The sequence below is a fragment of the Ranitomeya imitator genome, chromosome 6 (genome assembly GCF_032444005.1).
Source record: "Ranitomeya imitator isolate aRanImi1 chromosome 6, aRanImi1.pri, whole genome shotgun sequence".
Taxonomy (NCBI): domain Eukaryota; kingdom Metazoa; phylum Chordata; class Amphibia; order Anura; family Dendrobatidae; genus Ranitomeya; species Ranitomeya imitator.
The window spans coordinates 353,624,075-353,641,330 of record NC_091287.1 but is presented as its reverse complement, the minus strand read 5'-3'; positions in this window follow the sequence as shown (position 1 = coordinate 353,641,330).

Sequence of the window (17,256 nt, the reverse complement as noted above, 5' to 3'; positions counted from 1 at the left end):
TTCCATAGCAGCAATATTTTGGTGAAATCTCTCACCATGCTCATCGCTCACTGCTCCGCAGTTCGGTGGAAAGAACTTTAGGTGCAAATGTAAGAAATTAATCTTTAAGAACATGTTACAGCCAAGATCCTTAAATGTTTTGAGGAGATTTTCCACAAACTCTTCATAGTTATCTGCTCTTCAGTTTCCCAAAACATTAGTTACCACTAATGTGAATGCTACCCATGCAGGCTTTTCCTTGCCCTGCAACAAACAGAGAAACTCCTCATCTTGAAGAAGCTTACGAATCTGAGATCCAATAAAGACTCATTCCTTTTTTTTTATATTTGCTTCACTCAACCTTGGAAATATATCAATGATATACAATGGTTTTGCATTTTTATCCATTGCCTTTACAAAGTTCTTCATTAGGCCCAACTTGATATGCAATGGTGGTAACAAAATCTTATGTGGGACAACAAGTTGTGGATGCAGAAGATTTTTACTCCCTGGCTGAAGTGAATGGCCAGACTTCTTTGTTGTAGTAATTTTCTCTTGCGCGACTATCCCGCTTAGGGCCAGAAGGGCCTGTGCCAGTAGTGGACCACTCAATCCGTGCACGCTGTGCCGCTGTCAGCGGCGCCAGCGCCGACTCACCCCCGTGCCAGCGCCGCCGCATTCAACTACACCGGCGTCTATGACCGTGGTACAGTTGAATGCAATGATGGAGGAGAGAGCAGCTGCTGACGCTCCCTCTTCCATCATTCCCCGCTTTGCCTCTGACACTGTGGGTGCACGATGACATCATATCATTGGGCACCTGCTGTGTGCCGGGCAGACTGCGGCTGCTGAGACCGGAGCCAGGAGCAACACTGGGCGCGATGAGAGGTGAGGATTGTATGTTTTTTTTTTATATATCAATGAGTGATAACTGGATTGTGGGGCTATTGGGGAGGCTACATTACATTCTATGGGGGGCTATATTACATTCCATGGGGGGGTTGTATTATATTATATGGGGGCTGTATTATATTCTATGGGGGAGTGTATTACATTCTATGGTGAGCTGTATTAAATTCTATGGGGGGGTTGTATTATAGTCTATGGGGGGCCGTATTACATTCTATGGGGGGCTGTATTACATTCTATGGGGGGCTGTATTACATTCTATGAGGGGCTGTATTACATTCTATGGGGGGCAGTATTACATTCTATGGGGTGCTGTATTACATTCTATGAGGGAGTGTATTACCTTCTATGGTGAGCTGTATTAAATTCTATGGGGGGTTGTATTATATTCTATGGGGGGCCGTATTACATTCTATGGGGGGCCGTATTACATTCTATGGGGGGGCTGTATTATATTCTATGGAGGGCTGTATTACATTCTATGGGGGGCTGTATTACATTCTATGGGGGGCTGTATTACATTCTATGGAGGGTTGTATTATATTCTATGAGGGGCAGTGTTACATTCTATGACGGAGGATTGCATCATACTCTTATGGGGCTACATTATATTCTATGAGGAGGTAGGCTGTATTATATTCTATATTAAATATATTCTATGTATTATATTTATTATATTCTATGAGGGGTGATTGCATCATACTCTATGAGGGGGCTACATTATATTTTATGGGGAGCTGCATTATACTATATGAGGAGGGCTGCATTATATTCTATGGAGGAGCTACTTTATATTCTATGGGGGGCTGCATTAAGCTCTATGAGGGGGCTACCATATATTATATATGCAGGGGCTGTATTATACTATATGAGGGGGCTGCATTATATTCTCTGGGTGTTACATTATACTCGGGGCTACAATATATTCTGTGAGGTGGCTGCATTATACTCTGGGGTGGCATCATTATGCTATATGTGGGCGGGATTATACTGTATCGAGGACTATGAGGAATGCATTATACTATGTGAAGAACAATGGGGTGCATTATACTATGGGAAGTGAATTGTACTACATGGATGACTATGGGAATGCATTATACTATATGGAGCACTATGAGGAGTGTATTATACTATATGGAGGACTGAGCAGTGTATTTTAATATATGGAGGACTATGAGGAGTGTATTATACTATATGGAGGACTGAGGAGTATATCATACTCTATGGAGGACTGAGGAGTGTATTATACTATATGGAGGACAATGAGGAATGTATTATACTATATGGAGTACTACGAGGAGTGTATTACACTATATGGAGTACTATGAGGAGTGTATTACACTATATGGAGGACTGAGGAGTGTATTATACTATATGGAGGACTGAGTAGTGTATTATACCATATGGAGGACTGAGGAGTGTATTATACATTATGGAGGACTGAGGTGCACATTATAATATATGGAGGACTATGGGGTGTATTATACTAAACAAGCAAAATGCTGCCTATTCATCAAGTGATTGGATTGTTTATGTGGGAACAAAAATCCTTGTTCTCAGCAGCACATCGCAGGTGTAAACTGTAGTTGTGCTGCTGATAACATGATACTGTATGGGGACAGATTGATCTAATTGTGATTGTTCTGTTCCCTTCATTCTTTCTCAGTTGGTGTAAAGAGGCCGGGAACCAAGCGAATGACTTCAGTATTGTCAATCACACTCGTTTAGTGGCCTGAGATCAACGCATGTAAATACAACAGAAATTTTTCACAGGGAGACCAGGCAAGGATGATGACAGTTGTAGTTAGCACCCGGCGCCTGGGAATAACGCTACTGCTTTTCCCAGCCGCCAAAGCATTTAATTCTGGTATGTGTAATGATTTTTAGGGTTGATGTCAGCTGCGTAATGTCAGCTGCTATCAATCCCTGGTGTAAGTAATGGAGAGGTGTCTATCAGACACCCCCACTACTAGCCCAAACCTGGCGAGACCCAGCGACTCTGAAAAGCGGTGACTAGGGTTGAGCGAAACGGATCGGCCATTTTCAGAAGTCGCCGACTTTTGGCAAAGTCGGGTTTCATGAAACCCGACCCGACCCTTGTGTGGGGTCGGCCATGAGGTCGGCGATCTTCTGAATCTGGTATCGGAATTCCGATCCCGAGTTCCGATATGTTTGCAATATCGGAAATCGGTATCGGAATCCATATTTAAGTGTAAAATAAAGAATTAAAATAAAAAATATTGCTATACTTACCCTCTGACGCTCCCTGGTACTAACCGGCAGCCTTCCTTCCTTAGAATCAGCGCGTGAAGGGCCTTAGAGGACGTCGCGGCTTGTGATTGGTCGCGCGACCGCCCATGTGACCGCTCGCGCGACCAATCACAAGCCGCGACGTCACCGAAGGTCCTTCGAGCGCTGATTCTTAGGAAGGAAGGCTGCCGGAAAGAAGCAGGGCGCGTCCGAGGGTGAGTATATACCTAATAGGAATATACTCACCCTTGGACGCGCCCTGCTTCTTACTGAAGGCTGCTGGTTAGTACCAGGGCGCGTCCGAGGGTGAGTATAGCAATATTTTTTATTTTAATTCTTTATTTTACACTTAAATATGGATCCCAGTTTCCTCTCTTTCAGACCCTGGGAACTATTGGAAACCCAATGCACTGCATTGGGTTTCGTGTTTCGGCCGACCCCGACCCCGACTTTTTTATAGGATCGGCCGATTTCACTCAACCCGACTTTTGAAAAAGTCGGGTTTCGTGAAACCCGACCCGAACTTATAAAAGTAAAAGTCGCTCAACCCTAGCGGTGACAGTAGTAACAATACCGCTCTTCACAGTCGCCGAGCTCAGCGCAAGACCTGGAATATCTGAAGAGTGGTGACGTTACTGATGTCACCGCTCTTCAGAGTCACCGGGTCTCAGGCTGCGCAGCGGAACCAAAAGTGGCTGTAGGAAAAGTTTATAGAGCATGACAATGAGGTTTCATAGCTTTTGGTCGTCTCAATCCCTTCATTATCTACAAGATACAGTTATGTAGGTAAAGTAGCGGCTTTTCTTGGTACTGCAACTAAAAGCAATAAATAGGACTGAGCTGTAATGCTGGATACAGCTGTAATTATATGTTATATAGTCGTGTTACACTCCCCTCACTTCTTGTAACCTACAAGTGTACAAAGATATTATACAGTCACCATGTGACAAGTGGGCCTGTGTAACTTCAAATGCCAGGGCTAAATTTTAGTCCCAGTCCGGCCCTGATCCACTCACACAGAAAGAAGCAGTAGTAGAAAATCCAGCACCAAGAGGTTGCACTCCAATAAGCTTTATTCCAAAATCTTCATTTAAAAGCATGGACAACCAACAATAGAACCAAGTAAGAGGGCAATCACCTTTAAGTCACGACAGAGGGGCCACAAATGTTGACCATAGTACAGGTACCTCAACAGTTGTTTCATGTTGTCAAGGATTCTCACAAGCATATAGTTATATGCTATTATTTTTCTTTTGTTTCATCCTTTAAAATGTCTCTTGATTGGGAGCGTCCGTGCAAACTTATTCACATCTAAAATAGTATTGAAAAGGTTAACATGTTTAGTAGGTGCAAAAAATAAGCCCTTCAAAATTATTTCTATTTGGTCAGGAGAAAATATGCATGCTAACAAATTAATGGCATTTAGCGATTTTACCTAATTATCTATGGATATCGCATGGGTTTCTAGATGTTTGATTCCTGTTCTTTGCTTTTTTCAACGTTGTTGAGTCCCCCTGAATTGTACAGTCGTAGAAAAGACATTTGCAGTAGATATAGCCCTGGAAAGCTATACTGCATGTAAAATAGCAATAGGTAAGTTGGGGAAACTTCTCATCAAGGAAACATATTCTGGTTAGATTTAAGTAGCTTGGAGAGCTACGGTATATATGCAGAAAATTCAATCCAATTTAGTAGTGGTTGTGCTCACTACTGCAATTCACTTACTGCCCATTCACAGCTGTAGTACAAGGCACAGCCACTACCAAATTTAGGAACTATTCTGGTATTGATGACTTTATCATAAGGATAGATCATATTAGAGTCAATAAAAACCCTTAAGGGTTTTTCAGTTGGTATTATCAGAAATCCAGGAGGGGAGCTTTCGTGTATGAGGAATATACAGTAATTATGCTGGTCCAGGAAGCTGAAGCCGCTGAAGGTAGATCCACATGAAGGTGAGAGCTAGTAACTGCAGAAGCATCAGAAAGTACACTTTAATAGTAAGCATCAAAGAAAATACTACAAGAAATAGTAAATTTGCATACATGTATGAGGGCACTCCTAAATTACTTTACAGTTTTAGGAGTCTGAAAGGCTCTGGGCTTAATAATTTTGACTAATAATAATAATAATAATAATTTTTATTTATATAGAGCCAACATATTACAATTAAGCGGGGACGCGTACAGACAAATTCAATACAAGTTAAGACAATTTAAACAGTGACATTAGGAGTGAGGTCCCTGCTCGCAAGCTTACAATCTACAAGGAAATGGGGGACACAATAGGTGAAAAGTGATTGTTATTTCAGGTCTGGCAATTATAATAAATAGGAATTTTCATATAAAGCTGCATGATCCGGTCATCAGCCCGTGTGTTTAAGTGCAATAGTCAAGTATCAAGTGCAGTTATGTGCATGGAGGGTGTGGAGACAGATGAATAGCAGGGTGCAGATTCAGAATAATATTTGGAAGGTGGGAACAGGGCAAAGTTAGTTTACTGAGTAGTTGAGGTGGTAGGATTGTTTGAAGAGATGGGTTTTTAAAGCGCGCTTGAATAGGTCGGGGCTAGGTATCAGTCTGATCGTCTGGGGAAGTGCATTCCAGAGAGCTGGCGCAGCACGAGAGAAGTCTTGGAGACGGAGGTGTGAGGTTCGGATTACAGGGGATGCTAGTCTTAGGTCATTTGTAGAACGGAGGGCACGTGTAGGCGATAAAAATGAGAGAGTAGATATAAGGTGGTGCAGAACTGTGGAGGGCTCTGTGGGTGAGAGAGATGAGTTTATACTGGACCCTGTAGCGAATGGGTAGCCAGTGTAATGACTGGCACAAGATGGAGGCATCAGTGAAGCGGCTGGACAGAAATATGACCCTGGCTTCCGCATTCAAGATGGATTGGAGAGGAGAAAGTTTGGTAAGAGGGAGACCGATCAGAAGAGAGTTGCAGTGGTCCAGACGAGAATGAATAAGAGTGACAGTAAGAGTCTTAGCAGTTTCAAAGGTGAGAAAAGGTCGGATTCTGGAGATGTTTTTAATATGCAGGTGACAAGAGCGAGTGAGTGATCAGATACAGGGAGTAAAGGAAAGTTCGGTGTCGAATATGACCCCAAGACAGCGGGCATGCTGCTTGGGAGTTATGGTTGAACCCTCCAGGGTAATTTCGTTGTTGGGTAGAGTGAGGTTAGTAGAAGGGAGAAACACAAGCAGTTCCATTTTGGAGAGATTTAGTTTGATAGAGGGAGGACATGATGTTAGAGAAAGCAGACAGACAATCCGTGGTATTTTTAATTAGGGTAGGGGTGATGTCAGGGGAAGAAGCGTATAATTGGGTGTCATCAGCTTAGAGATGATACTGGAACCCAAATCTGCTGATTGTTTGTCCAATACGGGCCGTGTATAGAGAGAAGAGGATGGCGCCTAGGACTGAGCCCTGCGGAACCCCGATAGTAAGGGGACGAGGAGAGGAAGAGGAGCCGGCAAAAGATACAGTGAAGGAGCGGTCAGAGAAGTAGAAGGAGAACCAGGAGAGGGCTGTATCCTTGAGGCCTATGGAGCGGGGCATAGTGAGAATGAGCTGGTGATCCACAGTGTCACATGCGGCAGAGAGATCCAGGAGAATCAGCAGAGAGCAATGACCTTTGGATTTAGCTGTTATTAGATCATTAGAGACTTTAGTGAGGGCAGTTTCAGTGGAGTGTAAAGAGCGGAAACCAAATTGTAAGGAATCGAGAAGAGAGTTATCCGAGAGATAGCGGATTGGACGGGAGTGGACTAAGCGTTCCAGGAGTTTAGAGATGAAGGAAAGGTTAGAGACATGTCTGTAGTTAGCAGTGCAGTTCTGGTCCAGGGATGGCTTTATAAGTAAAGGGGTTATGATGGCATGTTTAAAGGAGGAGGGAAAAATACCTGAAGAAAGAGAGAGGTTAAATATTTTAGTCAGGTGGTGACCACTGGTGACTGCAGGAGATGTGAAGGAATGGGGTCACTGTTGCAGGCTGTAGGCCGAGCAGAAGCGAGGAGCTTGGAAACTTCTTCTGAAACAGGCTCAAAGATGTCTAGTGAGCTTGAGGTGCGGCAGGGAAGGGGATCCAGGCACTGAGGAGATTGGGCATATCCTGATGGATGTGGTTGATTTTTTCTAGGAAATAAGTCACCAGATCCTCACCACTGAGATTGTTGATGGGGGCCTGTACTTTAGGTTTCAGGAGGGAATTTAAGGTTTCAAAAAGTCGTTTTGGCTTGTTGGATAGTGAGGTGATGAGGGTGGTGAAGTAGGATTGCTTGTCCAGATAAATGGCAGAGTTATATGTTTTGAGCATGAACTTATAGTGGATGAAGTCTTCTGCTAAGAGATATTTTCTCCACTGCCGCTCTGCACACCTTGAACAACGCTGAAGAAAGCGTGTTTGCATAGTGTGCAAGGGCTGCCTTTGTCTGTGTCGGGTCTTTCTGCGTGTAGAAGGTGCTGCTTCATGTAGGGCATTCTTTAGTGTATTATTGAAGTGTGACAATGCTAAGTCTGGACAGGAGAGGGAGGAGATGGGGCTAAAGATGGGTGGAGATTGTCCATAAGCTGGTGGGTATTAATGGTACGTGTATTCCGATAAGTGTGGTAAGTGGGGGTGTCCCAAGTGAGGAGACAATTCTTGACAGAGAAGGAAAGAAGGTTGTGGTCTGAGAGCGGGAGAGGGGAGTTAGTAAAGTCGTGCAGCGATCCGGGACGGGAGAAAACCAGGTCCAGAGTATTCCCGTCCTCATGCGTAGGAGAATTAGTAAAGTGTGAGAGGCCAAATGAAGAAGTTAGAGAAAGAAGATGAGAGGCAGAGTGGGAGAGGGGATCATTGATGGGGATGTTAAAGTCTCCCACGATGAGGGTGGGGATGTCACAGGATAGAAAGTGAGTAAGCCAGGTGGCAAAGTGGTCTAGAAACAGGCGGGAGGAGCCTGGAGGGCGATGAATAGCCACCACCCGCAAGGAGACTAGGAGTGGTCGTTACTTTTTATACAGCCTAGAGCCCATGATACTCTTAATCCCCTCTTGGTTGCCACATGTGTTTAGTCTACTAGATTATTTTGAGTTATTAGAGGGTAGTGGCTTTGATTCAAGTCCTTCCATCAATACGCTAGAAGAGAAAGCAGCTCAGAAGACCATCTCTCTCTTTCTGGAAGACCAGTTCTGTCCATGCATAAATTGAAAAGTACCTTTCACCAGTTTTAGCATGTTAAACATTGTGTAATAGTGGCTACAAATCTAAATAAAATGTACAGAAGGTACGGAAAGTATTCAGACCCCTTTACATTATTCACTCTTTGTTTCATTGCAGTCATTTGGTAAATTCAAAAAAGTTATTTTTTTCTCATTAACCCTTTTACCCCCAAGGGTGGTTTGCACGTCAATGACCAGGCCAATTTTTACAATTCTGACCACTGTCCTTTTATGAGGTTATAACTCTGGAATGCTTTAACGGATCCTGGTGATTCTGACATTGTTTTCTCGAGACATATAGTACTTCATGATAGTGGTAATATTTCTTTGATAATACCTGCGTTTATTTGTAAAAAAAAAAAAATGGAAATTTGGCGAAAATTTTGAAAATTTCGTAATTTTGCAACTTTGAATTTTTATGCAATTAAATCACAGATATATGTCACAAAAAATACTTAATAAGTAACATTTCCCACATGTCTACTTTACATCAGCACAATTTTGTAACCAAAATTTTATTTTGTTAGGGAGTTATAAGGGTTAAAAGTTGACCAGCAATTTCTCATTTTTACAACACCAATTTTTTTTAGGGACCACATCTCATTTGAAGTCATTTTGAGGGGTCTATATGATAGAAAATACCCAAGTGTGACACCATTCTAAAAACTGCACCCATCAAGGTGCTCAAAACCACATTCAAGACATGTATTAACCCTTCAGGTGTTTCACAGGAATTTTTGGAATGTTTAAATAAAAATGAACATTTAACTTTTCTTCACAAAAAATTTACTTCACCTCCAATTTGTTTTATTTTACCAACAGGAGAACAGGAGAAAATGGACCCCAAAAGTTGTTGTACAATTTGTCCTGAGTACGCGGATACCCCATATGTGGGGGTAAACCACTGTTTGGGCGCATGACAGAGCTCGGAAGCGAAGGAGGGAAATTTGACTTTTCAATGCAAAATTGACAGGAATTGAGATGGGACGCCATGTTGCGTTTGGAGAGCCACTGATGTGCCTAAATATTGAAACCCCACACAAGTGACACCATTTTGGAAAGTAGACCCACTAAGGAACTTATCTAGAGGTGTGGTGAGCACTTTGACCCACAAGTGCTTCACAGAAGTTTATAATGCAGAACCGTAAAAATAAAAAAATCATATTTTTTTCACAAAAATTATCTTTTCACCCCCAATTTTTTATTTTCCGAAGGGTAAGAGAAGAAATTGGACCCCAAAAGTTGTTGTACAATTTGTCCTGAGTATGCTGATACCCCATATGTGGCGGTAAGCCACTGTTTGGGCGCATGGGAGAGCTCGGAAGGGAAGGAGCGCCGTTTTACTTTTCAATGCAAAATTGACAGGAATTGAGATGGGACGCCATGTTGCATTTGGAGAGCCCCTGATGTGCCTAAACATTGAAACCCCCCACAAGTGACACCATTTTGGAAAGTAGACCCCCTAAGGAACTTATCTGGATGTGTGGTGAGCACTTTGACCCAACAAGGGCTTCACAGAAGTTTATAATGCAGAGCCATAAAAATAAAACAAATTTTTTTTCCCACAAAAATTATTTTTTAGCCCCCAGTTCTGTATTTTCCCTAGGGTAACAGGAGAAATTGGATCCCAAAAGTTGTTGTCCAATTTGTCCTGAGTACGCTGATACCCCATATGTGGGGGGGAACCACCGTTTGGCGCATGGGAGGGCTTGGAAGGGAAGGAGCGCCATTTGGAATGCAGACTTAGATGGAATGGTCTGCAGGCGTCACATTGCGTTTGCAGAGCCCCTAATGTACCTAAACAGTAGAAACCCCCCACAAGTGACCCCATATTGGAAACTAGACCCCTCAAGGAACTTATCTAGATGTGTTGTGAGAACTTTTAACCCCCAAGTGTTTCACTACAGTTTATAACGCAGAGCCGTGAAAATAAAAAATCCTTTTTTTCCCACAAAAATTTTTTAGCCCCCAGTTTTGTATTTTCCCAAGGGTAACAGGATAAATTGGACCCCAAAATTTGTTGTCCCATTTGTCCTGAGTACGCTGATACCCGATATGTTGGGGTAAACCCCTGTTTGGGCACACGGGAGAGCTCGGAAGGGAAGGAGCACTGTTTTACTTTTTCAACGCAGAATTGGCTGGAATTGAGATCGGATGCCATGTCGTGTTTGGAGAGCCCCTGATGTGCCTAAACAGTGGAAACCCCCCAATTATAACTGAAACCCTAATGCAAACACACCCCTAACCCTACTCCCAACGGTATCCCTAACCACATCTCTAACCCAGACACACCCTTAACCCTAATCCCAACCCTATTCCCAACCGTAAATGTAATCCAAACCCTAACCCTAACTTTAGCCCCAACCCTAACTGTAGCCTTAACCCTAACCCTAGCCCTAACCCTAGCCCTAACCCTAACCCTAGCCTTAACCCTAGCCCTAACCCTAACCCTAGCCTTAACCCTAACCCTAGCCCTAACCCTAACCATAGCCCTAACCATAGCCCTAACCCTAGCCCTAACCCTAACCCTAGCCCTAATGGGAAAATGGAAATAAATACATTTTTTTAACTTTTCACTAACTAAGGGGGTGATGAAGGGGGTTTGATTTACTTTTATAGCGTTTTTTTAGCGGATTTTTATGATTTGCAGCTGTCACACACAGACGCTTTTTATTGCAAAAAATATTTATTGCGTTACCACATTTTGAGAGCTATAATTTTTTCATATTTGAGTCCACAGATTCATGTGAGGTTTTGTTTTTTGCGGGACAAGTTGACGTTTTTATTGGTAACATTTTCGGGCACGTGACATTTTTTGATCGCTTTTTATTCCGATTTTTGTGAGGCAGAATGACCGAAAACCAGCTATTCATGAATTTCTTTTGGGGGAGGCGTTTATACCGTTCCGTGTTTGGTAAAACGGATAAAGCAGTTTTATTCTTCGGGTCAGTACGATTACAGCGACACCTCATTTATATTATTTTTTTGTGTTTTGGCGCTTTTATATGATAAAAACTATTTTATAGAAAAAATAATTATTTTGGCATCACTTTATTCTGATGACTATAACTTTTTTATTTTTTTGGTGATCATGCTGTATCATCGTTTTTTGCGGGACAAGATGACGTTTTCAGCGGTACCATGGGTATTTATATCTGTCTTTTTGATCGCGTGTTATTCCACTTTTTGTTTGGCGGTATGGTAATAAAGCGTTTTTTGCCTTTTTTTTTTTTTTTTTACTTACGGTGTTTACTGAAGGGGTTAACTAGTGGGCCAGTTTTATAGGTTGGGTCATTACGGACTCGACGATACTAAATATGTGTACTTTTATTGTTTGTTTTTTTATTTAGATAAAGAAATGTATTTATAGGAATAATGTTTTTTTTTTCATTATTTAGGAATTTTTTTTTTTTTTACACATTTGGAAATTTTTTTTTTTTACTTTTTTTACTTTATCCCAGGGGGGACTGTTATGATCTGGTGGTTTAGGAACAACATGAGACAAGCTCTGAAGGAGGTGGTATCTGTACTGACCGCAGACCCTGAACCTAGCAGCGCAACTAGAAATAGCCGTGGGGGGTACCTGACGCTCCCTAGACCCCTCGGCACAGCCTAAGATCTAACTTCCCCTAAAGATGGAAACAGGAAACCTATCTTGCCTCAGAGAAAATCCCCAAAGGAAAGATAGCCCCCCACAAATATTGACGGTGAGAGGAGGGGAAAATAACATACGCAGAGATTAAATCAGATTTTAGCATAGGAGGCCAGTCTAGCTTGATAGATATGACAGGAAAGGATACTGTGCGGTCAGTATAAAAACTACAAAACAATCCACACAGAGTTTACAAAATCTCCACACCTGACTAAAGGTGTGGAGGGTAAATCTGCTTCCCAGAGCTTCCAGCTAACAGAAAAAATCCATAATGACAAGCTGGACAAAAATAGAATGCACAGAACAATAAGTCCACAACATGTGGATTGAAATGAGCAAAGCCAGAACTTATCTTTGCAGAACTGGTCAGGAAACCAGGAGAATCCAAGCAGAGATGTGAATCCAGCCTGAAAACATTGACAAGCGGCATAGGCTGAAGACTAGAGCCAGGTTAAATAGCAGAGCCAGGAGAGATGATTAGTGAAAGCAGCTGCTAAAGCTAAACCCAAGGAGCGGCAGTTCCACTCAAAACCACCAGAGGGAGCCCAAGGGCAGAATTCACTAAAGTGCCATTTACAACCACCGGAGGGAGCCCAAGAACGGAATTCACAACAGGGGACATCACAGATCGGTGATCTGACAGTTTGCACAGCACTCTGTCAGATCACCGATCTGACTTAGAGCAGAGCAGACTTCACAGTGCCTGCTCTGATCAGGCTCTGTGAAGCCACCTCCCTCCCTGCAGGACCCGGATGCCGCGGCCATCTTGGATCCGGGGCCTGCAGCGAGGAAGGAGGTAGGAGACCCTCGCAGCAACGCGATCATTCGCGTTGCTGCGGGGGGCTCAGGGAAGCCCCCAGGGAGCCCCCTCCCTGCGCGATGCTTCCCTGCACCGCCGGCACATCGCGATCATGTTTGATCGCGGTGTGCTGGGGGTTAATGTGCCGGGGGCGGTCTGTGACCGCTCCTGGCACATTGTGCCGGATGTCAGCTGTGATAGGCAGCTGACACCCGGCCGCGATCGGCCGCGCTCCCCCCGTGAGCGCGACCGATCGCTATGACGTACTATCCCGTCGAGGGTCAGATAAGCCCAGGGCACCTCGATGGGATAGTACATCTAAGGTCAGAGAGGGGTTAATGTACACTCTGCACCCCATCTTGAATTAAAGGGAACCGGTCACCCCCAAAATCGAAGGTGAGCTAAGCCCACCGGCATCAGGGGCTTATACACAGCATTCTGTAATGCTGTAGATAAGCCCCCGATGTATCCTAAAAGATGAGAAAAGGAGGTTCGATTATACTCATCCAGGGGCGGTCCCGATCCGGTTCTGGTCCGATGGGTGTCGCGGTCCGGTCCGGCGCCTCCTATCTTCATCAGATGATGTCCTCTTCTGGTCTTCACGCTGCGGCTCCGGCGCAGGCGTACTTTGTCTGCCCTGTTGAGGGCAGAGCAAAGTACTGCAGTGTGCAGGAGACCCCAGACCGCGATGCCCATCGGACCAGAACCGGACCGGGACCGCCCCTGGGTGAGTATAATCTAACCTCTTTTTCTCATCTTTCAGGATACATCGGGGCTTATCTACAGCATTACAGAATGCTGTAGATAAGCCCCTGATGCCAGTGGGTTTAGCTCACCTTCCATTTTGAGGGTGACAGGTTCCCTTTAAAAAGGCATGTAGAAATATTTGCAAATTTATTAAAAAAGAAAAACTGAAATATCACATGGTCATAAGTATTCAGACCCTTTGCTCAGTATTGAGAAGAAGCACCCTTTTGAGCTAGTACAGCCATAAGTCTTCTTGGGAATAATGCAAAAGGTTTTTACACCTGGATTTCGGGATTCTCTGCTATTCTTCCTTGCAGATCCTCTCCAGTTCCAACAGGTTGGATGGTGAATGTTGGTGGACAGCCATTGTCAAGTCTCTCCAGAGATGCTCAATTGGGTTTAGACAGGGCTCTGACTGGGCCAGTCAAGAATAGTCACAGAGTTGTTCTGAAGCCATTTTTGTGTTATTTTAGCTGTGTGCACTGAGTCATTGTCTTGTTGAAAGGTGAACCTTCGGCCAAGTCTGAGGTCCAGAGCACTCTGGAAAAGGTTTTCATCCAAGATATCTCTGTACTTTTACATTAATGCAAACCAGTCATCCTGTCCCTGCAGCTGAAAAACACCCCCATAGCATGCTGCTCCAACCACCATGTTTCACTGTTGTAATTGTATTGGTCAGGTGATGAGCAGTGCCTGGTTTCCTCCACACATGCTACTTAGAATTATCACCAAAAAGGTCTATCTTCGTCTCATCAGAACAGAGAATCTTATTTCTCATAGTCTGGGAGTCCTTCATGTGTTTTTTTTAGCAAAGTCTATGCGAGCTTTCATATGTCTTGCACTGAGGAGAGGCTTCCGTCGGGCCACTCTGCCATAAAGGCCTGACTGGTGGAGGGCTGCAGTGATAGTTGACTTTGTGGAACTTTCTCCCATCTCCCTATTGCATCTCTAGAGCTCAGCCACAGTGATCTTGGGGATCTTTATTACCTCTCTCACCAAGGCTCTTTTTCCACGATTGCTCAGTTTGACAGGACGGCCAGGTCTAGACTTTTGGTGTTCCCAAACATCTTCCATTTAAGGATTATGGAGGCCATCGTGCTCTTAGGAACCTTGAGTACTGCAGAAATTCTGTTGTAACCTTGGCCAGATCTGCAACAATTCAGTCTCTGAGCTTCTTGGCCAGTTTCTTTGACCTCATGATTCTCAGCTGATTCTCAGAATCTGACCTGTGAGGTCTTATATAGACAACTGTGTTCCTTTCCAAATCAAGTCCTGTCAGTTTAATTAAACACAGCTAGACTCCAATGAAAGTGTAGAACCATCTTAAAGAGGATCACAAGGAAATGGACAGCATGTGACTTAAATATGAGTGTCTGAGCAAAGGGCCTGAATACTTATTGACCATGTGATATTTAAGTTTTTCTTTTTTAATAAATAAGCAAAATTTCTACATTTCTGTTTTTTTTCAGTCAAGATGGGGTGCAGAGTGCACATTAAGGAGACAAAAAATGAACTTTTTGAATTTACCAAATGGCTGCAATGAAACAAAGAGTGAAAAATTTAAAGGGGTCTGAATACTTTCCGTACCCACTGTAGTTTTTATATAACATTTTTTCATCTCCTTTTGGGAGACTTTAACTTGTAAAATATAGGTTATAATTTTTGTTAAGACTAAGGGGACAATACCAGAGATTTTGCTTGTGTACTTCTTCCCGTGCATGGAGTTGATCAATTTTAAACAGGCAGCAACATACAATAAAAAAGGAGCGCACCTTAAAACAGGCTTTCTCCTTTGTGAAACATGTAATGACACACTGTCCTGCTTTCCTCACTGGACTCACTGGAGATCCATGTACAGTTTAAAATTGTAGGGTGTAGAGCAGAGATGAGTGTGATTTACTGGCCGATACAGACATAGAAGGGCCCCTGTGCAAGAACAGTACATGGGCCCGTCACAGTCCAAAAGCTATTCATAATGCACAATTTGGAGGTAAGAATTGAAGCTCCTAACCTCTTTTGACCATGTGCGGTTGCAGGAGTTGCACCAATGATATGTCCGCCCCTGGTGTGATTGCAAACACCTGTCAGCTTTCAAATTCTGGTAGTCACTGGGTGGGGACTGCAGGGGAATTGTATACCTCCTGCCAAATCCTCAAATAAATTACATCTGATTATGGGGGTCTTCTAACAATAATGTATTATCCAAAGTACATAACCTCTTTAAGAATGCCAATATTCAAAATTACAACAGAGAAAACCAAGCAGCGCAGCTTATTTGAACCCAATTATAAGTTGACTTGCTAAATGTAAGAAATCTTGTCAGTTACAACAGGTCACTATGTATTTAGCCAGAATTGAAAAAGTACAAAGGCAAGTTGGAAATAATTAAGCAGATATCTGAACCTGGTAACATCCACTGTCACTAGTGTTGGCACTCAAATGTCTTTGTGACCACTGTCTTCACATCCCATAATTACTTTATGCAAATACTAGTCTAATCAATACATAATAGAAATCCAACAACACATACATAATTTGCTTGAATGATCCATCACATCAACGCATGTCTGCTGTTAACCTTATGCATTGGAAAATTTCTGCACTTCGTTTTAATTTTGCAATCTATTACATTTCACAACTTCATCATCACTTTATATACTTCAAGACTTGTATTGTATTGGGCTTCCACTGTAAAGAAAAAGTAAAATTATAGAGCATTGGTGCATGTACACATGTAGGGGTAACTTCAGAGGTTGTTCTCATATAAAAATGACTGAAAGTAATTGTAAATAATTAAACTAGCTCTTCAGTATGGACACCCCTCAAAGCTCACATGTAAATAATATGTGATTGTTAGTACATAAACACAGGTTGAATGGTGGTTCAAACATTTTCCCTTGTTTGTTTTACACAGATATCGATCATTTTAAGAAGTAACACTTGTGATGTATTTAAAAAATAGTACTCTTTACCCATCTCAAAGGTCTTCCACCCACTCATCCAGTGCTCTACTTCGCTTTTGCCAAATATTCTAAGTCATGTCGCAAGGCCCACATCACATGGTAGATTGACTAATACTGCTTTAACCCAGACATATGAGTGGTTGATGTATGTGAGTTGCAAGTGAGATGTGGATCCTACAAGTAGGGGTGTACACAAAAGCGCACAGCGAGGTCAAAAATATTCTGTTGTAAAAAAGTCACAGTAAATAAGCAAGAGCTAGTCAAAAAATGAAAAAAAATACAGGGTATTTAGTTAATACTTTTTTTTGCAAAAAAATGTATATTAAGCTGCTCCACCAATCGTCAAGGTATACCCATAATAGAGCAGTCCTATCTAATGTATATAATCCCTATCTGATGTATTTAAAAACCTGATCATCTGTATAGTACCTGTATAAGCAGGGTTCAGAGAGAAAATATCCATGTGGATATGCAGGAGGGAACAGCTTCAATGCAAATGACCCACAGAGGAGTGGTGGACTCCCCAGTCTTGTAGAAACAAGAGAACAATTATAGAACCAAAAACACATGGGCTACTTGCACAGTGAACAAGTCTGTAGAAACCTGTTCACACCACCAAGAAACTTGAAGACAAAAAGTAGGGGTGTACATAGAACTCCCCAAAGCAGAGGTTCTAATTAGTACCCCTCTACTCTCAAACAACAAAAAAAATTGATATTCGTCGGGGTCACGAAAGAGCATACCTCACAACT